Source organism: Phyllobates terribilis, unplaced genomic scaffold, assembly GCF_046119375.1.
Source record: "Phyllobates terribilis strain yellow unplaced genomic scaffold, ASM4611937v1 Scaffold_27__1_contigs__length_16484149, whole genome shotgun sequence".
NCBI classification, from domain to species: Eukaryota; Metazoa; Chordata; class Amphibia; order Anura; family Dendrobatidae; genus Phyllobates; species Phyllobates terribilis.
In genome coordinates this window covers 12,572,532-12,589,130 of record NW_027362787.1, presented here as the reverse complement: position 1 = coordinate 12,589,130, position 16,599 = coordinate 12,572,532, and the positions used below count along the sequence as shown (strand labels likewise).

Below are 16,599 nucleotides of genomic sequence, written 5' to 3'. Positions count from 1 at the left end.
ATCAACCAAACTTTTTGGGTTGGGTTCTCTTTTATAGTCTGCAGGCATTAAATGAAAGAAGTCAGTGTTCCAGCAGTAGGAGACAACGTTTCAGAAAAGGCATTGTAGCAAACCAAAAAAGAAATTTTAAGCGCAGCAGAGTAACCAGCGCACATACCTGTTAGCTCAGGTGAGTTTAAAAGGCTGCTGTTGATAACAAGGGCATTTGCTAAATAGATGGTGTGTGTGCAACAATATACTGAAAGGTCAATTATATTGTGCAGCTTATCTCACCACCTGTAGTTATTTAGGTGAAAGCTCCAAAATGCTTGCCTAATATGTCTGTTTATCCAAAAGGAAGTAAAAAGGGAGAGCTAGAAAGATAGCATTGCATCAAATTACATGGCAATGCAATGCACAGTTGCTGAAGTTGAACCAAAATGAGCTTGTAATCTGGCTTCTGCAACTTTGAACATGAAAAATCCAATGAGGAGAAGAAAAGCAAAGCCAAAGAGTCCATCCCAAAATCCGACAAACAAGCAAAATGAACAAAAAACATTGAATTCAATTCTTTCTGATTTTAGAAACTGCATTAAAGAAGGGGTGCACCGGTCCTGGAGATACTGCAATACCAGGTCAATGCGTGGAGTGGACAGAGCAAGCTCTTTTTCCATCTCCCTGTTCTAAAAATCCATTTAATATATGGTCCCCAGATAGGGGACGTATCAGATATTAAACTGATAAGAACAGATACTACACTTGATCTTAGCCAAAAGGCCGAGAAGCGATAACCAGAATTGGTTTCAAACTACGGAGCCACCCAAGGATCCTGAAAAGTCCATTTGTGGAGATGAGCTCCTGGACTCCCGTTAAGAAGACATGTTGTCAACCTCTAGATCCCTTACATGCCTGCACTTTTCGGCTTGCTGCTGCTGCAATCCACGCGTTTTAGATCTGCATAACTCCACCTCTTTAAACACAGCACCTTCACCCCCTGCTGTTCCCACCCGCCTCAACACCGTTGGAAGGGAGGAGAACCAATTAAGGCGGGGGGTGGGGTGGAACGAGCAGCTGTCTACCCTTAGCAGGAGGGCTCCTGATTACATACCTCTCCTGCTGCTGCTGCTGCTGGCTGTCCAGCAGCAGACTGAAGGTGGCTGCTGATGTGCACAGGTATATAAAGGCTCAGAGCCTATTATGACACGCGCAGCCAGCGTTCCATTGCCACATTCCATCTACTGCAGGCAGGATACCTGGCTGGCTGAATGTCGCTGAGAAGCTCACAGAGACCGCCATAAGCAACAGTTTAACAGAATGCCACAGACTAATCAACCAAACTTTTTGGGTTGGGTTCTCTTTTATAGTCTGCAGGCATTAAATGAAAGAAGTCAGTGTTCCAGCAGAAGGAGACAACGTTTCAGAAAAGGCATTGTAGCAAACCAAAAAAGAAATTTTAAGCGCAGCAGAGTAACCAGCGCACATACCTGTTAGCTCAGGTGAGTTTAAAAGGCTGCTGTTGATAACAAGGGCATTTGCTAAATAGATGGTGTGTGTGCAACAATATACTGAAAGGTCAATTATATTGTGCAGCTTATCTCACCACCTGTAGTTATTTAGGTGAAAGCTCCAAAATGCTTGCCTAATATGTCTGTTTATCCAAAAGGAAGTAAAAAGGGAGAGCTAGAAAGATAGCATTGCATCACATTACATGGCAATGCAATGCACAGTTGCTGAAGTTGAACCAAAATGAGCTTGTAATCTGGCTTCTGCAACTTTGAACATGAAAAATCCAATGAGGAGAAGAAAAGCAAAGCCAAAGAGTCCATCCCAAAATCCGACAAACAAGCAAAATGAACAAAAAACATTGAATTCAATTCTTTCTGATTTTAGAAACTGCATTAAAGAAGGGGTGCACCGGTCCTGGAGATACTGCAATACCAGGTCAATGCGTGGAGTGGACAGAGCAAGCTCTTTTTCCATCTCCCTGTTCTAAAAATCCATTTAATATATGGTCCCCAGATAGGGGACGTATCAGATATTAAACTGATAAGAACAGATACTACACTTGATCTTAGCCAAAAGGCCGAGAAGCGATAACCAGAATTGGTTTCAAACTACGGAGCCACCCAAGGATCCTGAAAAGTCCATTTGTGGAGATGAGCTCCTGGACTCCCGTTAAGAAGACATGTTGTCAACCTCTAGATCCCTTACATGCCTGCACTTTTCGGCTTGCTGCTGCTGCAATCCACGCGTTTTAGATCTGCATAACTCCACCTCTTTAAACACAGCACCTTCACCCCCTGCTGTTCCCACCCGCCTCAACACCGTTGGAAGGGAGGAGAACCAATTAAGGCGGGGGGTGGGGTGGAACGAGCAGCTGTCTACCCTTAGCAGGAGGGCTCCTGATTACATACCTCTCCTGCTGCTGCTGCTGCTGGCTGTCCAGCAGCAGACTGAAGGTGGCTGCTGCTGTGCACAGGTATATAAAGGCTCAGAGCCTATTATGACACGCGCAGCCAGCGTTCCATTGCCACATTCCATCTACTGCAGGCAGGATACCTGGCTGGCTGAATGTCGCTGAGAAGCTCACAGAGACCGCCATAAGCAACAGTTTAACAGAATGCCACAGACTAATCAACCAAACTTTTTGGGTTGGGTTCTCTTTTATAGTCTGCAGGCATTAAATGAAAGAAGTCAGTGTTCCAGCAGAAGGAGACAACGTTTCAGAAAAGGCATTGTAGCAAACCAAAAAAGAAATTTTAAGCGCAGCAGAGTAACCAGCGCACATACCTGTTAGCTCAGGTGAGTTTAAAAGGCTGCTGTTGATAACAAGGGCATTTGCTAAATAGATGGTGTGTGTGCAACAATATACTGAAAGGTCAATTATATTGTGCAGCTTATCTCACCACCTGTAGTTATTTAGGTGAAAGCTCCAAAATGCTTGCCTAATATGTCTGTTTATCCAAAAGGAAGTAAAAAGGGAGAGCTAGAAAGATAGCATTGCATCACATTACATGGCAATGCAATGCACAGTTGCTGAAGTTGAACCAAAATGAGCTTGTAATCTGGCTTCTGCAACTTTGAACATGAAAAATCCAATGAGGAGAAGAAAAGCAAAGCCAAAGAGTCCATCCCAAAATCCGACAAACAAGCAAAATGAACAAAAAACATTGAATTCAATTCTTTCTGATTTTAGAAACTGCATTAAAGAAGGGGTGCACCGGTCCTGGAGATACTGCAATACCAGGTCAATGCGTGGAGTGGACAGAGCAAGCTCTTTTTCCATCTCCCTGTTCTAAAAATCCATTTAATATATGGTCCCCAGATAGGGGACGTATCAGATATTAAACTGATAAGAACAGATTTTTTTTTTTTTTTTTTTTTATCCATCATCGTGTTTTTTTTTTTTGTTTTTTTTTTTTTTTTTATATATATACATATATATTTCCTTCTTTCCTTTTTCTTAACTTTCTTTTTAACTTTTTTTTTTTTTTTTCCTGTAATTAATATTTGTATTTTTCCAGAAAAAGATTTTCAATGACAACAAAGGCTACACAGTAAGTATATTCCATTCATTTTGCTTCCACAATACATCTGCTTTTCTTATGCCCAAAACCATTTTGTCCTTCCAAAAATACATAAATAAATAACTTAGACACAACTTAATACACTGTTCAACAGACACTTCATTATGTTTAAAAATCAAAATGTTTCTCACCTTCCAAATTGCCATCTTTACACATGTTATAATCACCCACACCACCTTAAAATCTTCTTCCTTTACACCCATCCCATAGAACACCCTGTTAAAATCTAAAAAATTAACATTACTCACAGCTTTAATCAGATTGCACATTTTCCTCCAGACTTTTTGTGCAAACTCGCAATTCCAGAATACGTGCATAGGAGTCTCACTACCTCCACATCTCTGTCTTGGACATTTTTCAAAACGAACAAGACCACGTCTATGCTGAAATTCTCGTGTCGGTAAGCAATCCTTTATTATACACCATAACAAATCTTTATGTTCATTTGATAAGAACACATAGTTTACATTCAGCCAAATCCTGTCCACTATCTTTGGCATAAAGTGCTCCACTGGACTAGTGTTTAACCTTCCTTCCAAGACTTGTAATATCTTTTTATGACACCTCAGTACCTTAAGATCAAAACCTTTTAGATCATAATCTCTCAAAATCTTTTCCAGCACAACATAGTTACTTGGGGGTAAAAATCTATAAGGTCTATTCAATCTCATGTCCACCCACTTATATTTTCTTATATAGAAACCCAAATTATAAATAGAAAAGGCTTTAAGCTTCGATTCTGACCCTAATAAAATATTTATGCAGTTTGCCATATACTTTGCATATAAAAAGGCTTTGATATCAGGATAACCTTTACCACCTTTCTTTTTTGGCTTATACAATTCTTCGCGCTTAACCCTTTCCATTTTTGATCTCCATAAAAAATTAAAACATACTTTAATAATTTTTTTCATCGCATTGACAGGTGGAATAAAAATGGTTGCAACATATAAAATCATTGGGAGTAAAACCTGCTTGATAATTAAAATCTTCCCTTCCAACGTTAGCTCTCTCAGATTCCAAAAAGACACCTTTTTCCTAACCCTCTCCAACAGTGATTCCCAATTTTTTACATTTCCACACTCTTCCGAAAAATAGATGCCTAAAATCTTTGCTTCAAAGACTCTCAATAATTTACAATCGGATTCTAAGATAAAACCGCCCATCGTTAAAACACCAGATTTCTCCAAATTGATCTTAAAACCTGATGCCGCCCCAAACCATTCAACCGTTCTTAAAACCCTATTCATACTTCTTAAATCTTTTACAAAAACAGTCACATCATCCATAAAAGCCACCACTTTAACCTGCTCTCCCCAACTCCCAGGAATAAAAAAACCATTAATCACTTTGTCTTTCCTAAAAGCAGTTAAAAGAGGCTCAATCGCACAGATAAAAAGAATAGGGGATAAGGGGCATCCCTGTTTCACCCCACAATTAATCTTTACACTTCCAGATAAAAACCCATTTACAGATACTTTACTAAAACATGCTTGATACAAGGATTTAATACGTTTACTAAAATCATCCGGGCAACCCATTCTCCTTAAAACATCGAATAAAAAATCATGGGCGACTCTATCATAAGCCTTTTCAAAATCCAGAGTAATTAACGCCATCTTCTGTCTTCTATCGGAAACATCCCATATTATGTCTCTAATTAAAATCAACGAGTCACTGATCTTCCGCGTTGGAACTGCACACGTTTGGTCTATATCTATCACCGAACTCACCACTTTCTTTAATCTATTTGCCAACAGCTTCGCATAAACTTTATAATCTGTATTTAAAAGAGTAATCGGTCTCCAGTTTTTTAGCAATTCTCTATCACCTCTTTTGTATAATAAAACAATTACCCCCTCCAACCATGACTCCGGGACACGACATAAAGACTCAACTTTTAAAAACATTTCATAAAATTCATTCCCCACAATATCCCATAATATTTTATAAAACTCAATGGGTAACCCATCCGACCCTGGTGTCTTACCGTTTTGCAATGTATTAACTGTATTAAAAACTTCTTCTTTTGAAATACCCTCTGATAATAATAATTTATTTTCCTTAGTAAAACACTTATCCAACCCTCCTAAAAAATGCTCCTTCAAAGACCTATCTGTATTTTTTGCTGAAAACAGGTTATCATAAAATTCTTTCACTTTCATCTTTTTCCCCTCCAAACTCCTTTCCCCCTCTAAAACCCCCATAAAGGCCTTTTTCTCACAGATTTTTTTAAAAAAGAATTTAGTACATTTCTCGTCTTCCTCCAACACCTTCACACGAGAATTAAAGATAATTTCTTTTCCTTTTTCTCTCAGACATTTTTGAATTTTTTCCTTCGTCACCATAATTTCCTCCTCCACATTAACTCCATTATTCCTAAACTGATACAGACACTGTAGATTTGCATTAAGGTTATTGTATGACTGTCGCTTATCCGCAGCTTTCCTCTTGCCTACTTCCATAAAGAATAATTTAACTTCCTTTTTCATGTAGTCCCACCATTTAAAAGTAGAGTCAAAACATTTCTTTTCTAATTTCAGTTTCTCAAAGAAAAATTTAAAATCCTCCCTTACCTCCTTATGCTGTAACAATGATACATTCAGTTTCCAATGAGACGGCCTTTTTCCCTCATCCGCCTCTACCATCAGTGTACATTCAATTATTCTATGATCAGAAAAAGGTGCTTTATGCGTTTTAAAATTAGAACAAGTAAAATCCTTGGATATAAACAAATAATCTATTCTCGAGGAACAACCTCTTCCTTCCCAAGTAATTTCATACTCCTTCTTCTGCCCGTCCAACCACCAAGCATCTTTTAGGTTAAAAGAAGATAAAATACCCTTGAGACAAGAAACCGAACCATCTTTTACATTATTTAGTTGACAATTAAAATCTCCCCCTAAAATTACTGGAACTACACCTGGGATAAAAAGCTGCAAAATTTCAAACAAATGTAACCTTAAAACTTTTTCTGTATTGGCATAAATATTAAAACATCTATATTTCTTCCCATTCCTTTCTACATCCACTCTTAGAATCCTACCAGGGTATATTTCTTCGTAGTTGGTAATCTCCCATTCCCTGGAACATATAAAACCAACCCCATCACTTCTGAATTCATTCCCGCCTGAAAAACATAAATTACCCTTCCATATACCCCGTAAAAAATCATAATTTAACTTCTTTGACAAATTACATTCTTGAAGAAATACAAAATCAAAATTTTCATTATTAAAATAGTCATAAATCACAGTTCTTTTATATAAGTCATTGAAACCCTGAACATTCAGGGAAGCCGCCCTGATCATCTTTTAGTGACTGGCACCGGGCTATCTCCCCCGCCCTCATCGGATTGCAAAGCACTTTCATCGATACTCAGCCCTTCCGACTCTGATGTACTGGAAATGTCAAAATCCTTTTCACAAGCAAATACTTTTACTACACATGGCCCTACACCACGCTCTTTATCATCTACACTTCTTTTCAAAATTTTTGATGAATCCATCCTTTCCTGACCACAGGGTATACTCTGAGATAAAAACTCCCTAGGGGAAGGCCCTATTACAGGCAGGCTTTGACTTTTCACTACCACCACCTTTCCCCCTGCGCCTCCCTTTTTTACTTCACCCCCTTGTTCTTTTATATTACTCTCTTTGCTTGGTGGAGGGACTTTCTGCATTAATTGTCCCACACCCACCAGCACAGACTTCAATTCTTCAATCCTCCGTTCTTCATTCTTCTTTTCTTCTTTCTTCTTTTCTTCTTTCTTCTGCTCTTCCTTCTCCCGACCTTCTTTCTTCTGCTCTTCTCTGTTCTTATCTTCTTCTAACTCCTTCTCCTTCTTCCTTTCTTCCATCTTTCTTTTCTCATCCTCCTCCGACCTCCTCCCTCTCTCTTCTTTCTTTCTCTTCTCTTCTTCCGGTGTTTTCTTCTTCTTTACTTTTCTCACCTCCTCCATTTCCTGCTCATCAGTTCTCTTTTCACTTGCTTCCTCACCATCCTCGGCTTCATTCTGCCGATGTTCTGATGAAGTATCCATCTCCTCCTCGCCTCCTTTCTTCTTATTTGGACATGCATCCTCCTGATGAGCTGAACCGGGACACCTACAACACTTTTTGCACACAATATCCAAATGTCCATATTTACGGCACCCATAACAGTAATTAGGCATACCCGAAAAAAACAGATATCCACGGCTACGATTAACATAGACATTTGGTGGTGGTCTAAGTACCCCACCTTCTTCTTCTGGGTCCTTCTTGAAGGCTACCAGAAAAACCCTTTTTCCGTTCCACACTCCGAACCTAGTTTCCCCACGTTTTCTTGGGATAACTTTCTCACAATATGCACTTAGATAGTTTATTACTTCACTATCAGTAACAAATGGACTGAACAAATGTATTGTTAGCAGTTTCATGGAGAACTGAAAGGAGGGAATCACTCTCACTCCAACAAAAAGCTCGTTCTCCCTATTAACTTCATAGAGAGTATAGGCTCTTTCACACTGAGAGTTCCCCATTAAAGTTAAATCATATATCCCTCTCGAAAAAAAGGATTGAAAACAAAAAAGTTCCTCCTTTTCAATCTTCAGAAATTTACAAATCTCTCTGAAGATAAACTCGGAATCCTTTTCCTGCCGATAACCAGGAGCCACCAACAAACAGAGTGTATCCTTCAAAGGATAATCCTCTGAAAAATAGTCATTGGAATTGTTCTCCCGATTTTCCCTCCTACCTCCAAATGGCCTCTTCGATTCCATATTCTTTTCCTCCTTCTTTTTCCACAGATGATCAGGAAAAAAAACGACACAGCAGATCGCAGCTCCACCCGGATTTCAATCCTCTTCGTCCTACCGACCTCCACACCACGAAAAAGAACCGTCCTCCAGGAAGAAAAGGCAAATCTAGACTTTGCTCCACACCCAATAGCAGCAGCTGGACCAAGATCCAGAAGGCCGAGTGCAAAGATCCACCTAGATCACCTTGGCCAAATGACGCAACCCACTACAGATCGCAGCCAAAAGGCCGAGAAGCGATAACCAGAATTGGTTTCAAACTACGGAGCCACCCAAGGATCCTGAAAAGTCCATTTGTGGAGATGAGCTCCTGGACTCCCGTTAAGAAGACATGTTGTCAACCTCTAGATCCCTTACATGCCTGCACTTTTCGGCTTGCTGCTGCTGCAATCCACGCGTTTTAGATCTGCATAACTCCACCTCTTTAAACACAGCACCTTCACCCCCTGCTGTTCCCACCCGCCTCAACACCGTTGGAAGGGAGGAGAACCAATTAAGGCGGGGGGTGGGGTGGAACGAGCAGCTGTCTACCCTTAGCAGGAGGGCTCCTGATTACATACCTCTCCTGCTGCTGCTGCTGCTGGCTGTCCAGCAGCAGACTGAAGGTGGCTGCTGCTGTGCACAGGTATATAAAGGCTCAGAGCCTATTATGACACGCGCAGCCAGCGTTCCATTGCCACATTCCATCTACTGCAGGCAGGATACCTGGCTGGCTGAATGTCGCTGAGAAGCTCACAGAGACCGCCATAAGCAACAGTTTAACAGAATGCCACAGACTAATCAACCAAACTTTTTGGGTTGGGTTCTCTTTTATAGTCTGCAGGCATTAAATGAAAGAAGTCAGTGTTCCAGCAGAAGGAGACAACGTTTCAGAAAAGGCATTGTAGCAAACCAAAAAAGAAATTTTAAGCGCAGCAGAGTAACCAGCGCACATACCTGTTAGCTCAGGTGAGTTTAAAAGGCTGCTGTTGATAACAAGGGCATTTGCTAAATAGATGGTGTGTGTGCAACAATATACTGAAAGGTCAATTATATTGTGCAGCTTATCTCACCACCTGTAGTTATTTAGGTGAAAGCTCCAAAATGCTTGCCTAATATGTCTGTTTATCCAAAAGGAAGTAAAAAGGGAGAGCTAGAAAGATAGCATTGCATCACATTACATGGCAATGCAATGCACAGTTGCTGAAGTTGAACCAAAATGAGCTTGTAATCTGGCTTCTGCAACTTTGAACATGAAAAATCCAATGAGGAGAAGAAAAGCAAAGCCAAAGAGTCCATCCCAAAATCCGACAAACAAGCAAAATGAACAAAAAGCATTGAATTCAATTCTTTCTGATTTTAGAAACTGCATTAAAGAAGGGGTGCACCGGTCCTGGAGATACTGCAATACCAGGTCAATGCGTGGAGTGGACAGAGCAAGCTCTTTTTCCATCTCCCTGTTCTAAAAATCCATTTAATATATGGTCCCCAGATAGGGGACGTATCAGATATTAAACTGATAAGAACAGATTTTTTTTTTTTTTTTTTTTTTTTAGAACCTATTCAGGATAAAATTAAAGTCCACTCCACAGTCCTCTTCTCCCCAAAGGGAGACAAGACGTGGACTCCAACTTAAATCATCATCAGGTTTTGGTACTTTTAATGTCAGAAAAAAAAATTACAAAAATACAACAATACTTACAAAGAAAGAAATGTTTCAGAACCTGAATGGATACCAAAAAAATAAAAATTAAATTATAACTGTATTAACAACAGTAATAACATCAAGTAAAATACTTGTAACCATTATCAAAAGCATGAACCCCAACCCAACTCAGAACCTTAAGGGACAAATCTTCAAACCTTGATGCTGAAAAAACTTGTTTCGATACACCATCTGGTATTCTATATTTCACACAAAAAACATTTTTATCTCTTATTAGTTCTTTCCTAACATTCTCTATAAGATAGTCCAAACGTTTCTCATCATACAACTTACGGTACAACCGGTTAAAATATTCTGCATTCTTTATAAACATAGGTTGTTGAAAAACAACTATATTTTCTTCCATTGCCACCTCCACTTCCTGTTCCTTTCTCTTTTCTTGCTTTTTAACCTTACCACGGCCAGTTCCCTGACTTACACCTCCCATTTCACTCTCTACCCTATCCCCCCAATCTACTCTTGTTTTCTCCATCTCCCTCTGCACTCCTACAGGTTTGCTTTCTTTTCCCTTTACCACCAACACCTTTTCTACACTTTCCTCCTTTCTCTCTACCAAAACCTTTTTAACCACTACCTCCTTCTCTTTATTTCTTTTCCTCTTTGGGCAATTCTTAAAAACATGCGTATCTTCCTGACACAAGTTGCACTTCCTCCGATCTTTACAATCCTTTGACTCATGATCACCTTTTTTGCAAAAACCACATACACCACCCGAACAATTTTCCTTTCCATGCCCGTATTGACGACAAACTCGACAAAAAGTGGGTATACCTCTGAAAAAAATATCACCATTTATATTACCCAACTTAAACCTAGCTGGGGGAAGCAACACAGTCCCCTGCTCATCTTCTTTGAAACGGACCAAAAATTTCCACTTCGAAGTCCAAAAACCAAATTCATTATAAATCTTCCCTTTTGGTGTTACTGACAAACAAAAAAACTCCAAAAATGTAAGAACATCCTCTTCGTCCACCAATGGAGAGTACATTTTAACAATGATCCATTTATCTCTAACGGGGAAGTGTGGCATTACACTTATCCCCTCCATTCTTTTATCCTGGCTTGCAGTCATTTTCCTTAGATATCCTTCAAAAAAAACTTTGTCAACAAAAACTATATCATAAACATCCCTCCTGGGGTAGTCCATTATCGCCAACACTTCTTCTGTCTTCAAACCAAAAAGATCCAAAAGAACTTGACTCATCACATACCTAAAATCCTTTTGATCTCGAAAGTTCTCCTGAACAACCAAACGAATAGAATTCTGCACCTTAGCGAATTCAGGCACATGATCTTCCTCTCCTTCATGTGATGCTGCAGACATCTTCTTCACAAACAGGTTCTCCTCTTCTCAATAGAAACCTTCAACACCGAAGTGCCAGGTAGATGATCGCCTCCCGTTGCCCGGGGACTAATCCGACTCCCTAATAGCAGCAGGGAGGTGAAGCCCTGCTGAAAAACAGAGCGATCCCCCCAGGCCAAGGAGCCGGGTACCCCGTGCACCTCTCAGCCAAGACCAAGGCAGCAGCCGCTAGATCACTGCACTTGATCTTAGCCAAAAGGCCGAGAAGCGATAACCAGAATTGGTTTCAAACTACGGAGCCACCCAAGGATCCTGAAAAGTCCATTTGTGGAGATGAGCTCCTGGACTCCCGTTAAGAAGACATGTTGTCAACCTCTAGATCCCTTACATGCCTGCACTTTTCGGCTTGCTGCTGCTGCAATCCACGCGTTTTAGATCTGCATAACTCCACCTCTTTAAACACAGCACCTTCACCCCCTGCTGTTCCCACCCGCCTCAACACCGTTGGAAGGGAGGAGAACCAATTAAGGCGGGGGGTGGGGTGGAACGAGCAGCTGTCTACCCTTAGCAGGAGGGCTCCTGATTACATACCTCTCCTGCTGCTGCTGCTGCTGCTGGCTGTCCAGCAGCAGACTGAAGGTGGCTGCTGCTGTGCACAGGTATATAAAGGCTCAGAGCCTATTATGACACGCGCAGCCAGCGTTCCATTGCCACATTCCATCTACTGCAGGCAGGATACCTGGCTGGCTGAATGTCGCTGAGAAGCTCACAGAGACCGCCATAAGCAACAGTTTAACAGAATGCCACAGACTAATCAACCAAACTTTTTGGGTTGGGTTCTCTTTTATAGTCTGCAGGCATTAAATGAAAGAAGTCAGTGTTCCAGCAGAAGGAGACAACGTTTCAGAAAAGGCATTGTAGCAAACCAAAAAAGAAATTTTAAGCGCAGCAGAGTAACCAGCGCACATACCTGTTAGCTCAGGTGAGTTTAAAAGGCTGCTGTTGATAACAAGGGCATTTGCTAAATAGATGGTGTGTGTGCAACAATATACTGAAAGGTCAATTATATTGTGCAGCTTATCTCACCACCTGTAGTTATTTAGGTGAAAGTTCCAAAATGCTTGCCTAATATGTCTGTTTATCCAAAAGGAAGTAAAAAGGGAGAGCTAGAAAGATAGCATTGCATCACATTACATGGCAATGCAATGCACAGTTGCTGAAGTTGAACCAAAATGAGCTTGTAATCTGGCTTCTGCAACTTTGAACATGAAAAATCCAATGAGGAGAAGAAAAGCAAAGCCAAAGAGTCCATCCCAAAATCCGACAAACAAGCAAAATGAACAAAAAACATTGAATTCAATTCTTTCTGATTTTAGAAACTGCATTAAAGAAGGGGTGCACCGGTCCTGGAGATACTGCAATACCAGGTCAATGCGTGGAGTGGACAGAGCAAGCTCTTTTTCCATCTCCCTGTTCTAAAAATCCATTTAATATATGGTCCCCAGATAGGGGACGTATCAGATATTAAACTGATAAGAACAGATACTACACTTGATCTTAGCCAAAAGGCCGAGAAGCGATAACCAGAATTGGTTTCAAACTACGGAGCCACCCAAGGATCCTGAAAAGTCCATTTGTGGAGATGAGCTCCTGGACTCCCGTTAAGAAGACATGTTGTCAACCTCTAGATCCCTTACATGCCTGCACTTTTCGGCTTGCTGCTGCTGCAATCCACGCGTTTTAGATCTGCATAACTCCACCTCTTTAAACACAGCACCTTCACCCCCTGCTGTTCCCACCCGCCTCAACACCGTTGGAAGGGAGGAGAACCAATTAAGGCGGGGGGTGGGGTGGAACGAGCAGCTGTCTACCCTTAGCAGGAGGGCTCCTGATTACATACCTCTCCTGCTGCTGCTGCTGCTGGCTGTCCAGCAGCAGACTGAAGGTGGCTGCTGCTGTGCACAGGTATATAAAGGCTCAGAGCCTATTATGACACGCGCAGCCAGCGTTCCATTGCCACATTCCATCTACTGCAGGCAGGATACCTGGCTGGCTGAATGTCGCTGAGAAGCTCACAGAGACCGCCATAAGCAACAGTTTAACAGAATGCCACAGACTAATCAACCAAACTTTTTGGGTTGGGTTCTCTTTTATAGTCTGCAGGCATTAAATGAAAGAAGTCAGTGTTCCAGCAGAAGGAGACAACGTTTCAGAAAAGGCATTGTAGCAAACCAAAAAAGAAATTTTAAGCGCAGCAGAGTAACCAGCGCACATACCTGTTAGCTCAGGTGAGTTTAAAAGGCTGCTGTTGATAACAAGGGCATTTGCTAAATAGATGGTGTGTGTGCAACAATATACTGAAAGGTCAATTATATTGTGCAGCTTATCTCACCACCTGTAGTTATTTAGGTGAAAGCTCCAAAATGCTTGCCTAATATGTCTGTTTATCCAAAAGGAAGTAAAAAGGGAGAGCTAGAAAGATAGCATTGCATCACATTACATGGCAATGCAATGCACAGTTGCTGAAGTTGAACCAAAATGAGCTTGTAATCTGGCTTCTGCAACTTTGAACATGAAAAATCCAATGAGGAGAAGAAAAGCAAAGCCAAAGAGTCCATCCCAAAATCCGACAAACAAGCAAAATGAACAAAAAACATTGAATTCAATTCTTTCTGATTTTAGAAACTGCATTAAAGAAGGGGTGCACCGGTCCTGGAGATAATGCAATACCAGGTCAATGCGTGGAGTGGACAGAGCAAGCTCTTTTTCCATCTCCCTGTTCTAAAAATCCATTTAATATATGGTCCCCAGATAGGGGACGTATCAGATATTAAACTGATAAGAACAGATACTACACTTGATCTTAGCCAAAAGGCCGAGAAGCGATAACCAGAATTGGTTTCAAACTACGGAGCCACCCAAGGATCCTGAAAAGTCCATTTGTGGAGATGAGCTCCTGGACTCCCGTTAAGAAGACATGTTGTCAACCTCTGGATCCCTTACATGCCTGCACTTTTCGGCTTGCTGCTGCTGCAATCCACGCGTTTTAGATCTGCATAACTCCACCTCTTTAAACACAGCACCTTCACCCCCTGCTGTTCCCACCCGCCTCAACACCCTTGGAAGGGAGGAGAACCAATTAAGGCGGGGGGTGGGGTGGAACGAGCAGCTGTCTACCCTTAGCAGGAGGGCTCCTGATTACATACCTCTCCTGCTGCTGCTGCTGCTGGCTGTCCAGCAGCAGACTGAAGGTGGCTGCTGCTGTGCACAGGTATATAAAGGCTCAGAGCCTATTATGACACGCGCAGCCAGCGTTCCATTGCCACATTCCATCTACTGCAGGCAGGATACCTGGCTGGCTGAATGTCGCTGAGAAGCTCACAGAGACCGCCATAAGCAACAGTTTAACAGAATGCCACAGACTAATCAACCAAACTTTTTGGGTTGGGTTCTCTTTTATAGTCTGCAGGCATTAAATGAAAGAAGTCAGTGTTCCAGCAGAAGGAGACAACGTTTCAGAAAAGGCATTGTAGCAAACCAAAAAAGAAATTTTAAGCGCAGCAGAGTAACCAGCGCACATACCTGTTAGCTCAGGTGAGTTTAAAAGGCTGCTGTTGATAACAAGGGCATTTGCTAAATAGATGGTGTGTGTGCAACAATATACTGAAAGGTCAATTATATTGTGCAGCTTATCTCACCACCTGTAGTTATTTAGGTGAAAGCTCCAAAATGCTTGCCTAATATGTCTGTTTATCCAAAAGGAAGTAAAAAGGGAGAGCTAGAAAGATAGCATTGCATCACATTACATGGCAATGCAATGCACAGTTGCTGAAGTTGAACCAAAATGAGCTTGTAATCTGGCTTCTGCAACTTTGAACATGAAAAATCCAATGAGGAGAAGAAAAGCAAAGCCAAAGAGTCCATCCCAAAATCCGACAAACAAGCAAAATGAACAAAAAACATTGAATTCAATTCTTTCTGATTTTAGAAACTGCATTAAAGAAGGGGTGCACCGGTCCTGGAGATAATGCAATACCAGGTCAATGCGTGGAGTGGACAGAGCAAGCTCTTTTTCCATCTCCCTGTTCTAAAAATCCATTTAATATATGGTCCCCAGATAGGGGACGTATCAGATATTAAACTGATAAGAACAGATACTACACTTGATCTTAGCCAAAAGGCCGAGAAGCGATAACCAGAATTGGTTTCAAACTACGGAGCCACCCAAGGATCCTGAAAAGTCCATTTGTGGAGATGAGCTCCTGGACTCCCGTTAAGAAGACATGTTGTCAACCTCTGGATCCCTTACATGCCTGCACTTTTCGGCTTGCTGCTGCTGCAATCCACGCGTTTTAGATCTGCATAACTCCACCTCTTTAAACACAGCACCTTCACCCCCTGCTGTTCCCACCCGCCTCAACACCCTTGGAAGGGAGGAGAACCAATTAAGGCGGGGGGTGGGGTGGAACGAGCAGCTGTCTACCCTTAGCAGGAGGGCTCCTGATTACATACCTCTCCTGCTGCTGCTGCTGCTGGCTGTCCAGCAGCAGACTGAAGGTGGCTGCTGCTGTGCACAGGTATATAAAGGCTCAGAGCCTATTATGACACGCGCAGCCAGCGTTCCATTGCCACATTCCATCTACTGCAGGCAGGATACCTGGCTGGCTGAATGTCGCTGAGAAGCTCACAGAGACCGCCATAAGCAACAGTTTAACAGAATGCCACAGACTAATCAACCAAACTTTTTGGGTTGGGTTCTCTTTTATAGTCTGCAGGCATTAAATGAAAGAAGTCAGTGTTCCAGCAGAAGGAGACAACGTTTCAGAAAAGGCATTGTAGCAAACCAAAAAAGAAATTTTAAGCGCAGCAGAGTAACCAGCGCACATACCTGTTAGCTCAGGTGAGTTTAAAAGGCTGCTGTTGATAACAAGGGCATTTGCTAAATAGATGGTGTGTGTGCAACAATATACTGAAAGGTCAATTATATTGTGCAGCTTATCTCACCACCTGTAGTTATTTAGGTGAAAGCTCCAAAATGCTTGCCTAATATGTCTGTTTATCCAAAAGGAAGTAAAAAGGGAGAGCTAGAAAGATAGCATTGCATCACATTACATGGCAATGCAATGCACAGTTGCTGAAGTTGAACCAAAATGAGCTTGTAATCTGGCTTCTGCAACTTTGAACATGAAAAATCCAATGAGGAGAAGAAAAGCAAAGCCAAAGAGTC

General features: G+C 41.5%; 5 non-coding genes and 2 pseudogenes across 5 annotated transcripts; all 7 read right to left on the bottom strand.

Annotated features, from left to right (window-relative positions):
- Positions 1–577: 577 nt before the first annotated feature.
- On the bottom strand, positions 578–768 carry LOC141176728 (U2 spliceosomal RNA). The gene has a single exon (XR_012253389.1). It is a non-coding gene; the product is annotated as a U2 spliceosomal RNA (small nuclear RNA).
- Positions 769–1,883: 1,115 nt separating this feature from the next.
- LOC141176727 (U2 spliceosomal RNA) lies at positions 1,884–2,074 on the bottom strand. Its single transcript, XR_012253388.1, has one exon. It is a non-coding gene; the product is annotated as a U2 spliceosomal RNA (small nuclear RNA).
- A 1,115-nt stretch (positions 2,075–3,189) lies between these two features.
- LOC141177984 (U2 spliceosomal RNA) lies at positions 3,190–3,369 on the bottom strand (annotated as a pseudogene).
- A 6,351-nt stretch (positions 3,370–9,720) lies between these two features.
- LOC141177838 (U2 spliceosomal RNA) lies at positions 9,721–9,922 on the bottom strand (annotated as a pseudogene).
- A 2,840-nt stretch (positions 9,923–12,762) lies between these two features.
- Positions 12,763–12,953, bottom strand: LOC141176726 (U2 spliceosomal RNA). Its single transcript, XR_012253387.1, has one exon. It is a non-coding gene; the product is annotated as a U2 spliceosomal RNA (small nuclear RNA).
- A 1,115-nt stretch (positions 12,954–14,068) lies between these two features.
- LOC141178438 (U2 spliceosomal RNA) lies at positions 14,069–14,259 on the bottom strand. The gene has a single exon (XR_012254723.1). It is a non-coding gene; the product is annotated as a U2 spliceosomal RNA (small nuclear RNA).
- A 1,115-nt stretch (positions 14,260–15,374) lies between these two features.
- On the bottom strand, positions 15,375–15,565 carry LOC141178426 (U2 spliceosomal RNA). Its single transcript, XR_012254712.1, has one exon. It is a non-coding gene; the product is annotated as a U2 spliceosomal RNA (small nuclear RNA).
- Positions 15,566–16,599: the final 1,034 nt, after the last annotated feature.